The 12,468-nt window shown below is 43.5% G+C and overlaps 1 protein-coding gene across 6 annotated transcripts in view; it reads right to left on the bottom strand.

Annotated features, from left to right (window-relative positions):
* The window catches only part of LINGO2 (leucine rich repeat and Ig domain containing 2), a 5,916,036-nt gene that overhangs the window by 1,032,064 nt on the left and 4,871,504 nt on the right, over positions 1-12,468 (bottom strand). The gene's annotated exons all lie outside the window — the stretch shown is intronic.

Genomic DNA, 12,468 nt, shown 5'->3' with positions numbered 1-12,468 from the left:
CTGGTGGTGCCGGTGGTGTTGGTGGTGGTGGCTCCTGGGGAGGAGGGATGGCCATTTCTGATGTTAAATAGCAGTTGTGCTAATATTCTTCCAAGCATGTGTTCTCTCTTGGATTACAGATGGAAAATAGGTAAGAATAGGTCTTGGAGCTATGGTAGGGTACATTTTCAGCTTGAAACTTCCTAGATCAGCTAAAAACGCAGTTTTTAACTGTTCGCGGTCTGTTCAGGAAGCACAGACCTGTTCGGGAACACGTCATCAAGATGTGTGTGTGGTCACTTGACACTGTCCAGAAAGTATTTGATGACGTCAGACATTCTTGAAAGCTGGTGAACAAAATTTGGTGGAAAAATGTGCAACAAGTTCCTAGAAGTGTTAATAAGAAATTTGCTAGGAGGTGGGGAAGGGCACAGTTTGGCATTTAAACTTCCTTGATCGTCAGAAAATGCTGCTATTTTAGGGGTAAGTATGACATTAGGAAGTTTTAGCAAATTAGGGTGAACTTGTAAAAACCCATAAACTGAGGGAAAAAACTTTGTTAAAGGGACATTATGGTTAAGTTGCACTAATAAAAAAGTATGAAATTAAGTGAAAAAACTTTGTTAAAGGGACGTTATGGTTACAAGTAAAACTGAAAACCCACAGAATTTTGCAGAGTTATGGCAAGCTAAGCAGCCATAACAAGCACTGCCACTGTGCACTACTAAGACTTACACGCAGGCCATCAAAGATGACATCACAAATGGGTATTTTTAGAACTGAAACAACCGGCATCTTGTTTTTCTCTCAATGTGAGAAATATTCAAGGTTATAGCTGAGGATATGGGGAAGTGAAAAACAGGAAAAAACACAGGTAAAAGGCCATTTGCATGTCAAAATCATGCAGATGTCATCAGGCTAGAGGTGGGGGTGGCATGAGGGCATCAAGTGAATTTCAGAAGTTGGAGGGGGTCTAGGTACTGAGTTTGCAACACAAAGCTGTCTGTCAAATTGGCTATAGTCAGGAATACCCAACATCTCAAAGCAAACTGCATCACAGAAACAGCTTGTGTTGTGGAGGGGGATATGGAGAAGACAGGGGAGTAGGAGGCAACCTGGGAGTGGGGGGGCTGCCACAGATGATGGGGCACTTGCTGAGGGTATGGGGACAGAAAAGCATTTTATTTGGCAGTGTTTCTGATATTTGTGGCTATCTGGATAGCCAAGGGTATGTGTAGTTCAGTACCCACGGTTATGTAGGGGGTGAAAAAATACTGCTCATGGCCAAAGGCCATAACCAGTGAAACAATTGCCATCCAGGTCTCCCATCCATGCAGTAACCAGGAAATACCATCTTTAGTGAGAAAGGGACCAGCCTCCTCAGGCCATGTTGCCTAATAAATGACCCAATGTTGCAAGTCAATTTAGAGAAACAGGGTGGCCCTTTCCTAGCTTTGAAGCCAGGCAGGCTCAGTCCTGCTTTGAAGCTAAGCAGTGTCAGTCCCAGTTACTGCATTGATGGATGACAGAATGGGTATCCAAATGATTTCATTTTTTAAAAACAAGCTACTTTCAGTCCTTGAAAGTTTAGCACTCATAGACAATTTGTTGCCTTTTGCTGAATTGCATTCTGGTATTTGAAGTCTCCAAAGTAAAAAGAAATGATATTTTTACAGCAACAGCGTGTTACCATCCCTGCAATAACCTGGACGAACCCTGCTTAGCTTCAAAGCAAGGAAGGGGTCAGCCCTATAAGGCCATGTTGCCTAATAAATGAGCCAACCTAACAAGACCACTTGGAGAAGCATGGTCTAAGGTAGCTGGATCCTTCCTCACTTTAAAACGAAGCAGGGTTGGTCCCGGTTACTGCATGGATGGGAGACAGTCCACGGTCCCTAATGCCGTGTGTTTTCTGAGTTTTAAATATCTCATAACACACAGTATCTGCAATCTTTTTTTTCAAACCGTGCCACTGTCATTTCTTGAAAGTATTGCACTCAGAGACCATTTCTTTGCCTTTTGCGGTATTGCATTCTGGTATATGTAGTCTCACAGTCAATATGGGGGAATAATACCACAATCGTACACTTTCTGCCTAACATGATCCTGTAAGGATTTATATATGTGTGTGACTTCATGATATGTGTACTTTTCAAGTTAGCTTTATAAAGCAGAGTGAAAGCCATGCATGGGGCTGAGGAGGGGAAATGATGAGAGGGCAAGTAAGTCCTGAGGCAAGAGAATTTGCAATTCTGGTTACTGGTGCAGTTTTTCCCCTGATTGTGGCTGCTTTTCAGGGCACAAGTAAAGGATACATGTGGGGGGCAGCATAACTTTTCTTCAGACAGTGGATACAACCTCTTGCTTTTGTTTGCCATTGCTAAGTTTGCTCAAGTATTTGCCTACCAGGATTTTACTCAGGTTGTCATGTTCCCAGTGCAGACACTTACCCACAGGACCACAAGTGCTTGTTTCATATTTGGATTTTGTTTTCCAGGGTATATTTCACTACAGATTGTTGTGTTTATAAGTTGAACACCTTTTATACTTTCCTGGTATATTTATTGGAACATTTCCTCTCTCAGGTTATTTTTCTGATGCTATTTACTTTTTTTTAAAGTCCACTGCTATTTTGTCTTGCACACTTTATTCTAAGGGGAAGGTCAATTGAACTACAATTGTATATTTCACTTTAAGATATATGTTCACTTACTGTGCATATATTCAAGGGTGTCAGCTTTTGATTATCGCTATGGGGGAAAAAGTTTGTGGGCATATGTCATTCTTGTAGCTGATCATTTTTTTCCGCTTTTCCATGCTGCTTAAATGTGGTTAGTGGGGGTTGTGTGATGTATCACAATAGTCACCAAGGTCGTGTGATGTATCACAATAGTCACCAAGAGACCAAACCTTAAACCAAGGGGCTTGTAGCATGCTGCTTTACCAAAGTGTGTGATCTGTGGCAAATAATTAAATTTCACTGCACATTGCCTCAAAGCCTGACAACTTTTTTACATAACAATACCACTGTCAAAACAGGTAAAATTGAGTCTGTGATTGATCAATGTTTTCGAGAAATGGGTTGCAACTGTTTTAAAATATAGAATGGCCATGCACACTGACTATGGCCGAAGGTGATGGTTAGCAGTCTGGTAGTGTTCTAAAATATACAGTGGGTACATCAGAAGGCTAGTGGCCTGGTAGTGTTTTAAAATAGACAGCGGGCACGGCCCAATGGCACGGCTAGTGGTCTGGTAGTGTTTTTAAAGGGGCAGTTGGCAAGGTAGAAGGCCATCCCCAACACATGTTTGGAATAAAAAAAACCTTGAAATTCAAGGAAACATCTTTAGTTGCAGAGGCTTTAAGGTGAGAAACCTAATACAACAAAACCCCTGAAATTCAGCTAAAGCCACCTTACCTTTGCACCCCCTGTTGTCCAGCCGATGACCACAATGATGACATCACAGATGACATCCCTGATGACATAAATAATGACATCACGGGTGACACCACTTATTACATAATCTATGACATCACTGTTCACATCACTGATGGAATCACTGATGGCATTACTTGTGACCTCACTAATTACACCATATATAACACCACTAATTAAATCTGTGATGGCATGAGATGCAACATCATTTATGACTTAGCTAATAAAAGCTTTGATTAACTAAATAACAATTGAGGCCGTGGCCTTTGTCATGGCTGTATAGTGGCCCCTTAATGTGCTAAAATATACAGCTGTCATGGCCAAAGGCATTGATCACTGGCTATGGCTCAAGGCCATGGCTAGTTGTTTGGTAGTGTTGTTAAGTATACAGTGGCCATGGCTGAAGGTCATGGATAGGGGTCAAGCTGAAGGTCATGGCTAGGGGTCCGTTAGGGTTTGAAAATAGAGAGTAAGCACGGCCGTAGGCCATGTCCATTAGCCATGGCTGAAGTCCTTAGCTACTGCCCCTTAATGTGTTGCTCTGGCGTGGCTGACCTCTTTCCTCTCCAATCGACCCTCCCAGGTCCAATTGGGGTCTTTCCTTTCTGACATCTTTTTCTCTGCCTGTGGTGCCCCCCAGGGTTCTAACCTCTCCCCCTGGCTCTTCAACCAGTATCTGGCACTTCTCGCCCACCGCATCGCCGCTCTCTGCCCCTACTTTCAGTGCTATGCGGATGATACTCAGCTCATTTTCAGGCTACCCTCGGCCTCCTCTTCTCCTTCCCTCATCTCTGATTGTCTTTCTGCTATCCAGGACTGGTGTGCCGCCAATGACCTCTGCCTTAATGCCAGTAAGACTGAGATTCTACTCATTGGCACACCAACTCCCTCCTTCCCTGCAGCTCTCTGGCCGACCTCTCTTGGCCCTCTTCCTGCTCCTACCCGCAAGGCAAAAAACCTCGGGGTCATCTTCGACTCCACACTCTCCTTCTCTCCTCACATATCTGACGTCTCTAAGAAGTCACACTACCAGCTACACCTCCTCAGAGGTATCCTTACTTTCCTCTCCTTCCCCCAGAAGCTCACTGTCTCTAGAGCCCTGGTTCTCTCGAAGCTGGACTACTGTAACAGCCTCTATCTAAATCTGCCTGCCTCTACTCTCCGCCCTTTGCAACTCATCCAGAACAGGACTGCGAGACTTGTCCTTGGCCTCAAACCCAGGGACCGTATCTCTCCAGGACTGAAATCACTACACTGGCTCCCAGTGACTGTGAGGATCAAGTTCAAAACCCTCTGCATTGTCCACAAGGCCTTCTGGGGCCTTGGGCCAAAATACCTTCAACTCTCTCTTCCTAAATATCTTCCTTCTCGTGCTCTTCGCTCATCCGCCTCCAACTCCCTCAGGGTCAGCCGCTTCTCCAAACAACGAGTTGGTGGCAGATCTCTCTCCGCTACAGGTGCCTCCCTCCGGAACAGCCTTCCTGCTCCCTGAAACTTGAGGAGAACCATCTCCGGTTCCGGAAGCACCTCAAAACCTTCCTCTTCGCCTCCGCTTTCCCTCCCCCTCTCCCCTGCTAAAGTTACTGAAAATGCACTGAATCTGCAACTGGGCCACTCGTCGTTCTCGGTCCTTGGCCCAGCCACTCTCCCCTGCACTACCTCCCTGGCACCCCCTGCACTACGGGACTGTGTCTGTATCCCACAGCCCCCCATTCCCAGCACTTATCTGCACTTGCTCGCACTACCACTAGTTGGCCCTTGTTATTTCCTGTATGCTATTGACCCTGTAATGCACTTTCCCCTCTCCCTTTCCCCCTTGTACTTCTCCCTTTCCCCTCTACCCTTGCACTTGCGTGATCTGAATGACACCTGGCCTAGTAGGATCGTTGTCTGTCACCCTTTGTTTCCCCCCCTTGCCTCGTCGCGCCTTTTAACACTTGTGTATAGGCGCGTTACAAATGCCATATCATATCATATCATAATATACAAGGGGGAGGGCCGAATTTAATCAGAGATTCCATGAGCGATGTCATAGATGAAGCAATTAGTGATGTCACCAGTGATGTCATCAGTAATGTCATCAGATATGTCATCTGTGATGGCATCATTGTGGTCATAGGCTGCACAATAGGAGGCATACAATTAAGGTGGCTTTAGTTGAATTTCAGGGGTTTTGCTGCGTTAAGTTCTCCCCTTAACGTCCCTGCAACTAAGTTTTTTTTTCCCTTGATTATATGTGTGCACACAAACACACACAATTGCATAATTCTTTCAGATGAATCCTTTACATTAAAGTTTCTAAAATCCACCACTTACTATTTAACAGGAATATGCAGTGACATAAAAATATTTACCACAGAAACGTGACAGGGAGCATTTAGATTATTGCCATGGAAACATCCATAGCCGGGGATTCTAAGAATGCTTTTGTGTTTCTTGTATAGCCCTTCTCTATCAAATGTCATGTGAATCTCAATTGGAACCAGGTGTTCCTATGCATAAAAATGGAAAATAAAGATATAGAACAGAATGAATAAAAAACTAAATATTTGGAATAAACTGTGGACAGATTTACATGCATGTTTATCAGCCAGCCATGTGGCGGCTGCCGTCACTTTTTCTATTAACATTTATTACTTTGGAGTATGCCAACTGCTTAAAAGCCTCTATTTTAAGACATGGAAATGATTCTGAAGGTTCCAAGAAGGGCGCTAGATTGCAGCATATTGGCCCTGCATAGAGGGCTATGCAATCGGTTAATGCCCTTCACACAAGTTAAAGGCCCAAGCATGCTAATGTTTTGTTATGTGGGAACCACTGAATGATTTATTGGATTTGCCTTTCCTTTTCCCTCTTTCATCTGCAGCTGTGAAAACCTTCATCACTGAAAGAATATTAATAGAATTCCAGATTCCTTGCTACCAAGGAACTCTGGCCCTTTTACACATGTCTCATTTGCAGCAAAGGCGATCAGTGGCTCAGGTCTTATATTATGGTAGCACTCCAAGCATTTGTGTGGGATCGGTGAAGCGTAAAGTTGGGTTCTCCCCAATGAAAATGGCCACACTCCGCATTTTCTGCTCGATACTTGGTTTCCAGGGCGAGTCCCTCAGTGCTGGACTGCAAGGGGCTGGGGTTTTCAGATCAAAACCTTGATTCATTGATACTTATATATCGTAGATTATGGAAAATGCTGTTATTGCCTTTTTGAGATCTCGCGGACAGTTATGTTTTGGTGTTTGCCGCAGGCGTGGATACAAGTGAAAGTGACTTGGTAGCCATCCTGGGCAAGGGCGGCTGTCACAGGCTTGTGCTGCACGGTTCTTTGTGATCTGGTCGAATATGTTTTGTCTAATTCCATTCCATTGAATTATTTTGTTTTTGTTTGTCGACTTCCCCACAAATATATGCGGGGGAAACCCCACGCAGCCGCTCATTATAACCTCCCCACATTAGTTATTCACCTAAACCCACTCCCCACATATATTTACGACAGAAATTGTTTAAAAAAAACTCATACGCGACCAACCTCCCTAACCCCCGCTGCATGACTCACCGCAGCATGGAGTCCTGGGTGAGCATTGGCAGAAGTGGAGAAAAGCAACTAGGTGTATTTTGGCTGCAGCCAATAAGGAGTGAGAGGAGGGGAGTGAGAGGAGGGGAGGCCGAGGAGGGGCAGGGCAGAAGTGGAACTGACTTTTGGTTTGCAACTCTTATTGGCTCTTGTTGTGTTGGGGCTTAACTAGACAACATCTGGAATAATAAATAAATCACACTAGATTGGTCCTTGACATTATTATCCAAAAAATATGTTAATTGAAGATTCATCTGTGCATGCAAATTAAATAAGATTAAATTTAAAACAAATATGTCTTTCATGCAGCTTTATTAGTGTTATCTTTCATTCAGTATTAACACTAAAACACAATTACAACCACAGCATACAATTAGAATAACATAGGGCTCTAAAAAGTGTCAGTAGGCACAAATGTCATTTTCCGACATACATAATATGAGGAGGCCATCTAGTTATGACAGGCAGCTTAATTTTATATTATCACTGTATTTGTTCTCTATATAAATACATGTATTTATAAATAACAGTAATTGAGCAAAACAGAAATGTAATACTATAGTGTAAGGCGGTCAGTCATAATTTCGGAAAAATAATGTCTAAAAAAAATATCGAATTCTTTCTTTTTTAATTTATATTTTTTTGGGGGTTTCGCGAGTATATAAAAGGTTAAAAAAATGGGGGGTTGGAGGGAACCCCCCCTTTTTGAATAAAAAACGTAGTGAAAAAGAAATTTGATATTTTTTTTTTATATTATTTTTTCGAAATTATGACTTTCGACATTTTGGTATTCGAAATTATCACTATAAACCATAGTGCAAATCCGAACCTGCACAGCAAACTCAATAGGCTTTGTACTTTCCAGTATTCACCAGGCTGCAGTCACTGCAATTGAATAAAATGGACTGAAGTAAAAAAAATAACTAAGCAAAAAGCAAAGCCCAGGAGTGGAATGTCCCTCATGGTATTAAGTCACCTGGCAAGAGTAGTCCCTTGTGAAAGGCTCCTCTAGTCCATTGCTCCTTTGCTACTTGGTTTCCTGGTGAGACACTCTCCTCTGATCAATCTCCCCTCTGGTCCTTGACTAATCTGCTTAGTAAACATTTGGTCTTTGACTGATCTGGTCCATCGTCCTTCTGGTCCTTAGTTAACAGGGGAGTCATCGGTAAAAACAATGGTTCATTTTGTGGTGTGCTGTTGCGGCCCAAAGTTCACTTTCAAAGGACCAAATGTGCCTGCTTGCATGACGTGCAATTACATTTGGCAGTTAAAAGAGAAAGACATGGTGAGAATAACCACGTCATAAGCATTTACCACCCAACTTACCAACAACGCATCTTGACACACAACTCCTCCACCGAAACACAAGTAACACATTGGAATGTACAGCAGCCGAAGATGCACTAAACGTCCCTAAATTCCACACTAACCCACCACACATACGCCAACATAACTCCCCACACTCCTTTTTGCATTTAAGTCAGAGGAGATTTCATTATTTGTCCATGATGAGACACTTTGGCTAAACAGTGAAGCAGTGATTTTTACCAACTCTGCCATTTAAGCACTTGATCACACACTTTCCAAACTTTACTTGGTACAATTGTTCAAGGTTTTGATTTTCAGGGCCTGAAATGTTATAGTCATGTAGAGCTTGCTTTCAAAATACACAAATTGCAACAACCTGACAGTAAATCCTCATAGAAACTGTGAGAAAATCCACCATCCGCACGGGGAGTGTGCATTCTCCTGGGCTTTTATGAAGTTTTGAAATTCAAATGAATGATGGGAGATCAACCTCAGTAAATGCGTGGGGCTAATCTGCACACATTTTCCTCTGCTCACCGCACAACAAACACATAGTCATGTGTACTCTGGGGGGACAGCCTACTGGTGCAGTCCTCCCTGTCACATTTAGCTGGAATGTGATAGCCATAGGTACATCAAAGCATCTCTTAAGGGGAATAGCAACACCTTCCTCTGGCCATGGCCAGCCTAATTAAAATATCAAAGGCTCCATGGATTGGCCCTGTTCTGTTGTCAAAGTTCTGTGTGGTGGCAGTGCATACTGATGAGAGTTAAATGAAAGCAGGCCTGTGATGAGGCCTGGTCACAAAACTAACACAAGCAAACAGGAAACCCCAACACCTCTTTGATATGCAATGTGTCAACTTGAAGCTAGCTCCCACCTCTCTGTATGAAGGCCAGTGAATGGCATACCTGGCACAACTGTTTACAGTAGGCAACCTCTGCAGGGAGACCCCCGTTTGAGAGGGAAGAAGTATGTGAATTGACGGAGACAGAAATTCTGTTCTTGCCACAAACTTCAAGGGAAACCTGTGCTTTGATCAGGAGTCACAGACAATAGTACATATTGTACCCCTTAACTTTCCTGTTGCAAAGCACTCTGGTTATGATGTCACGCATAAAAGAAGAGGGAGGGACCCACGATTGGTTCACTAAGGTAGGCTTAGCCTGCAACAATCAGAGGGTCCCCATTTGGCTTTAAAAGAGTGCTGAGCCCCGCACTTAGCAGATCATCTGACGACTTTGTAAGGAGTAAGAAGAAGGACTCATTTGGACCCTGGCTAAAGGTACGGTCTGCCTTACAGCTTCCGCCAGTGAAGGTAGGCCAGGATTCCCAAGAGGGAAGCAAGATCCATCCCCTAAACATACCCCAGGAAACAGAGGGAAATTCCGAACTGAGGGGACCCATCCAGCAGTAGCAGCAGAACTGGTTCCCAGCCACAGCATGCCCTGCTTTGTTCTGCCAGCAAGCTTGCAAGTTGGCAAGTGCTAGAGAATCTCTGAACAAAGGACAAGGCCATTGCCTGCAAACACTCTCCTCAGCATTGGGCCGTTCGCCTTAAAGGATGACACAAGCGCTTTGAAGAAGGTAGGATGAGTGCCAAAACAAGCATCAACCAGCGTTCTTCTTTTAAGGACATTTTCGAGACAATCGAGACAATCGAGCCCTCGAACCGCGACCGGCTGTATCACTGACAGTTGTCATGCTGAAGTCACTAAAGCCGTCCGAGACACCTCTATCAGTGTTCCAAACCTTGCCAACCAGCACAGAGACAGTGATTCTTGACCCCGAGCTGCCATGTAGGCCAGCTTGCAGCCATCCATCCAGCTTGCTTCCCGAACTGCCTGCCGCCTGATACTCACAGCTATCTCCCGTCTTGAACTCTGTTGCAGGAGCTGCAAAGCATCCTGGAACCGACTTGATGCTGTCGAGCATAAAGATCATCTCAAGCACCAGGTACATTTTGGTTCTGTACCCTGGTGCTTCTCCTAAGGCCTCTAGTGACATTTACGACCCCTTTCTCCCCTGGTGCTGGAACCAAATAACCCTCAACAGTTAAGACTGATTGCTTTACCGAATACCCTCCTGTCAATATTCAGAGTGCATCCCGTTCCTTGCTGAAACTTTCTGTCCTCTGTGTTCCTTTACAGGGTAGGTTGTATTTTGTAGTGTACTAGAACTATCTGTTGTAATAATAATAAAGTAAATATGTGTATACAACCTTGACCAGACAGTCCCTTTATCATTGCAAAATAATTGTATTTTCACTGTGTTGCAACTAACCAACGATCCACGACCCTGGGGAGATAAGCCTGCCGTTGCGTCCACGTTACCAAAATTGGACAAGGAGGTTTATAACACTTGTTTTTCAATCTGTTTGGATCCCTTCTGGTGTTCCGAGGTGTGGGGCTGATAGATGTTCATCCCTGGACCACTGGTGCCCCCGAAGTTGATTTGTCACAGAAACATATTAAGACGAAAGGATATATTTGTAGCTTTACTTTCCACTTCGTGAAAGTTAAACTTTTAGTAGTTCTTCTTCTTCTTCTTCTTCTTCTTCTTCTTCTTCTTCTTCTTCTTCTTCTTCTTCTTCTTGGGAATGTCAAGTTTACTACTTGGAATATTCAACTTGAAGCATACAGAAAATTGTACTTTTACTTGGAATATCCAGTTTGCTGGGAATGTCAAACACAAAGCTTGCTGTTATTGGCAAAATTGGAGGTTAGTGAGACTGCCTAACTGGGCACATACTTGGAATGTCTAGTTTGCTCTTTTACTTTGATTCTGAAGCTTACTGGGAATGTCAAACTGAGAGGCTACTGGTAATGTCATGCAAACTAGGAATGTCAAACCTGGAGCTTACTGGAAATAATTAAACGAGGATGTTACCACAAATGGCAAGGTGGGGGCATAGTGAAATTATCAGACATACTGTGAATGTAAAACTGGGAAGTTACTTTGAATGTCAAATGATCAGAGATTAACTGGAATATAAAGCTTACTGGGAATGTAAAGCTGCCCTCACATTCATTATGGGCCAAAACACCTCATTAAAAAGGCCCGGGCATCAAGGTCCACAGTGGTCAGTGTGCCCCTCGAATGAGCTCTATAAAGCTTCATTATGACATGCAAAGTTGGTGAGCCAGAAGTAGGCAGACGGCCTTAACCCCTGCTAAAAGGCTTGCTGACTCTCGCCCAATATTCTGTACACATGTTGGGAGTCAATTTACTCAGAGCGGTTTGCAGAGGGCCTTAACCACTGGCACAAGGTTTGCTGTTTCTTTCCTAGCGGTCTGTACAAATGATGGGAGCCATTGCAGACAATGGGGTCAGCAGAGGGCCGCGAGCACTTTTAAAAAGCTGCTTGTCTCCCAACATTCGGTCTCAATGGTAGGAGCCATTGCAGACAATAGGGTTGGTTAGCAGAGGGCCTTAGCCACACGTTCTTGAATAGATATACGCCAAGTAATGTACATGAGCCCGAACAAATATCGAAGAGGGCAGTGCTGTGAGCGGCCCCACCCCAAACGTCCTGCTTATAAGCTCAATGGTGTTGGTAGGGATTGGCATTTCAGACGTCTCCAACTAGCCTTCAAGCCAAAAGAAGAGCCAGTCAGGGGGCAGATCCTATCCGTGGTATCCCTGGTAGTTGTAGCCTCACTTTCTTCGGAAGACCTAGCCCACCATAGACGACGTTGTATTAATTGAATATAATGTAAAACCGCCATGATGTGGGTAACTGAAATTAAAACAAAATGTACAAAATGGGCATACTATAAAAGAGTATTGCTGTGCTGAGGGGCTATACTGGAAACTAATCATGATGCACCAACCAGGCTTAATTGACAACTTCAATGTCCTGCTAAGTTAGCATTAGATAATGTATTTACTTATTAACGGGGGTTTTATAATGTGCCCATTGGTGGCCGGCTTCAATTGGGTGTGATGTCAACTGTGAAGGATTAAACGGGATTCACTTAAAACCAGCAATGATGTGCTAGCTTGGCATAACGTGAACTACCAATCATGTACCAGATTAAGTTGAAATATATATATATATATATATATATATATATATATATATATATATATATATATATATATATATATATAAGTAAATGGAAAGAGCAGCATTTCTTTGTCCAAATATATAGTGCCTTAGAGTGGTAC

Source organism: Ambystoma mexicanum, chromosome 6q (assembly GCF_040938575.1).
Source record: "Ambystoma mexicanum isolate Mex_15411 chromosome 6q, UKY_AmexF1_1, whole genome shotgun sequence".
Taxonomy (NCBI): domain Eukaryota; kingdom Metazoa; phylum Chordata; class Amphibia; order Caudata; family Ambystomatidae; genus Ambystoma; species Ambystoma mexicanum.
This window is presented reverse-complemented; position numbering and strand designations above follow the sequence as displayed.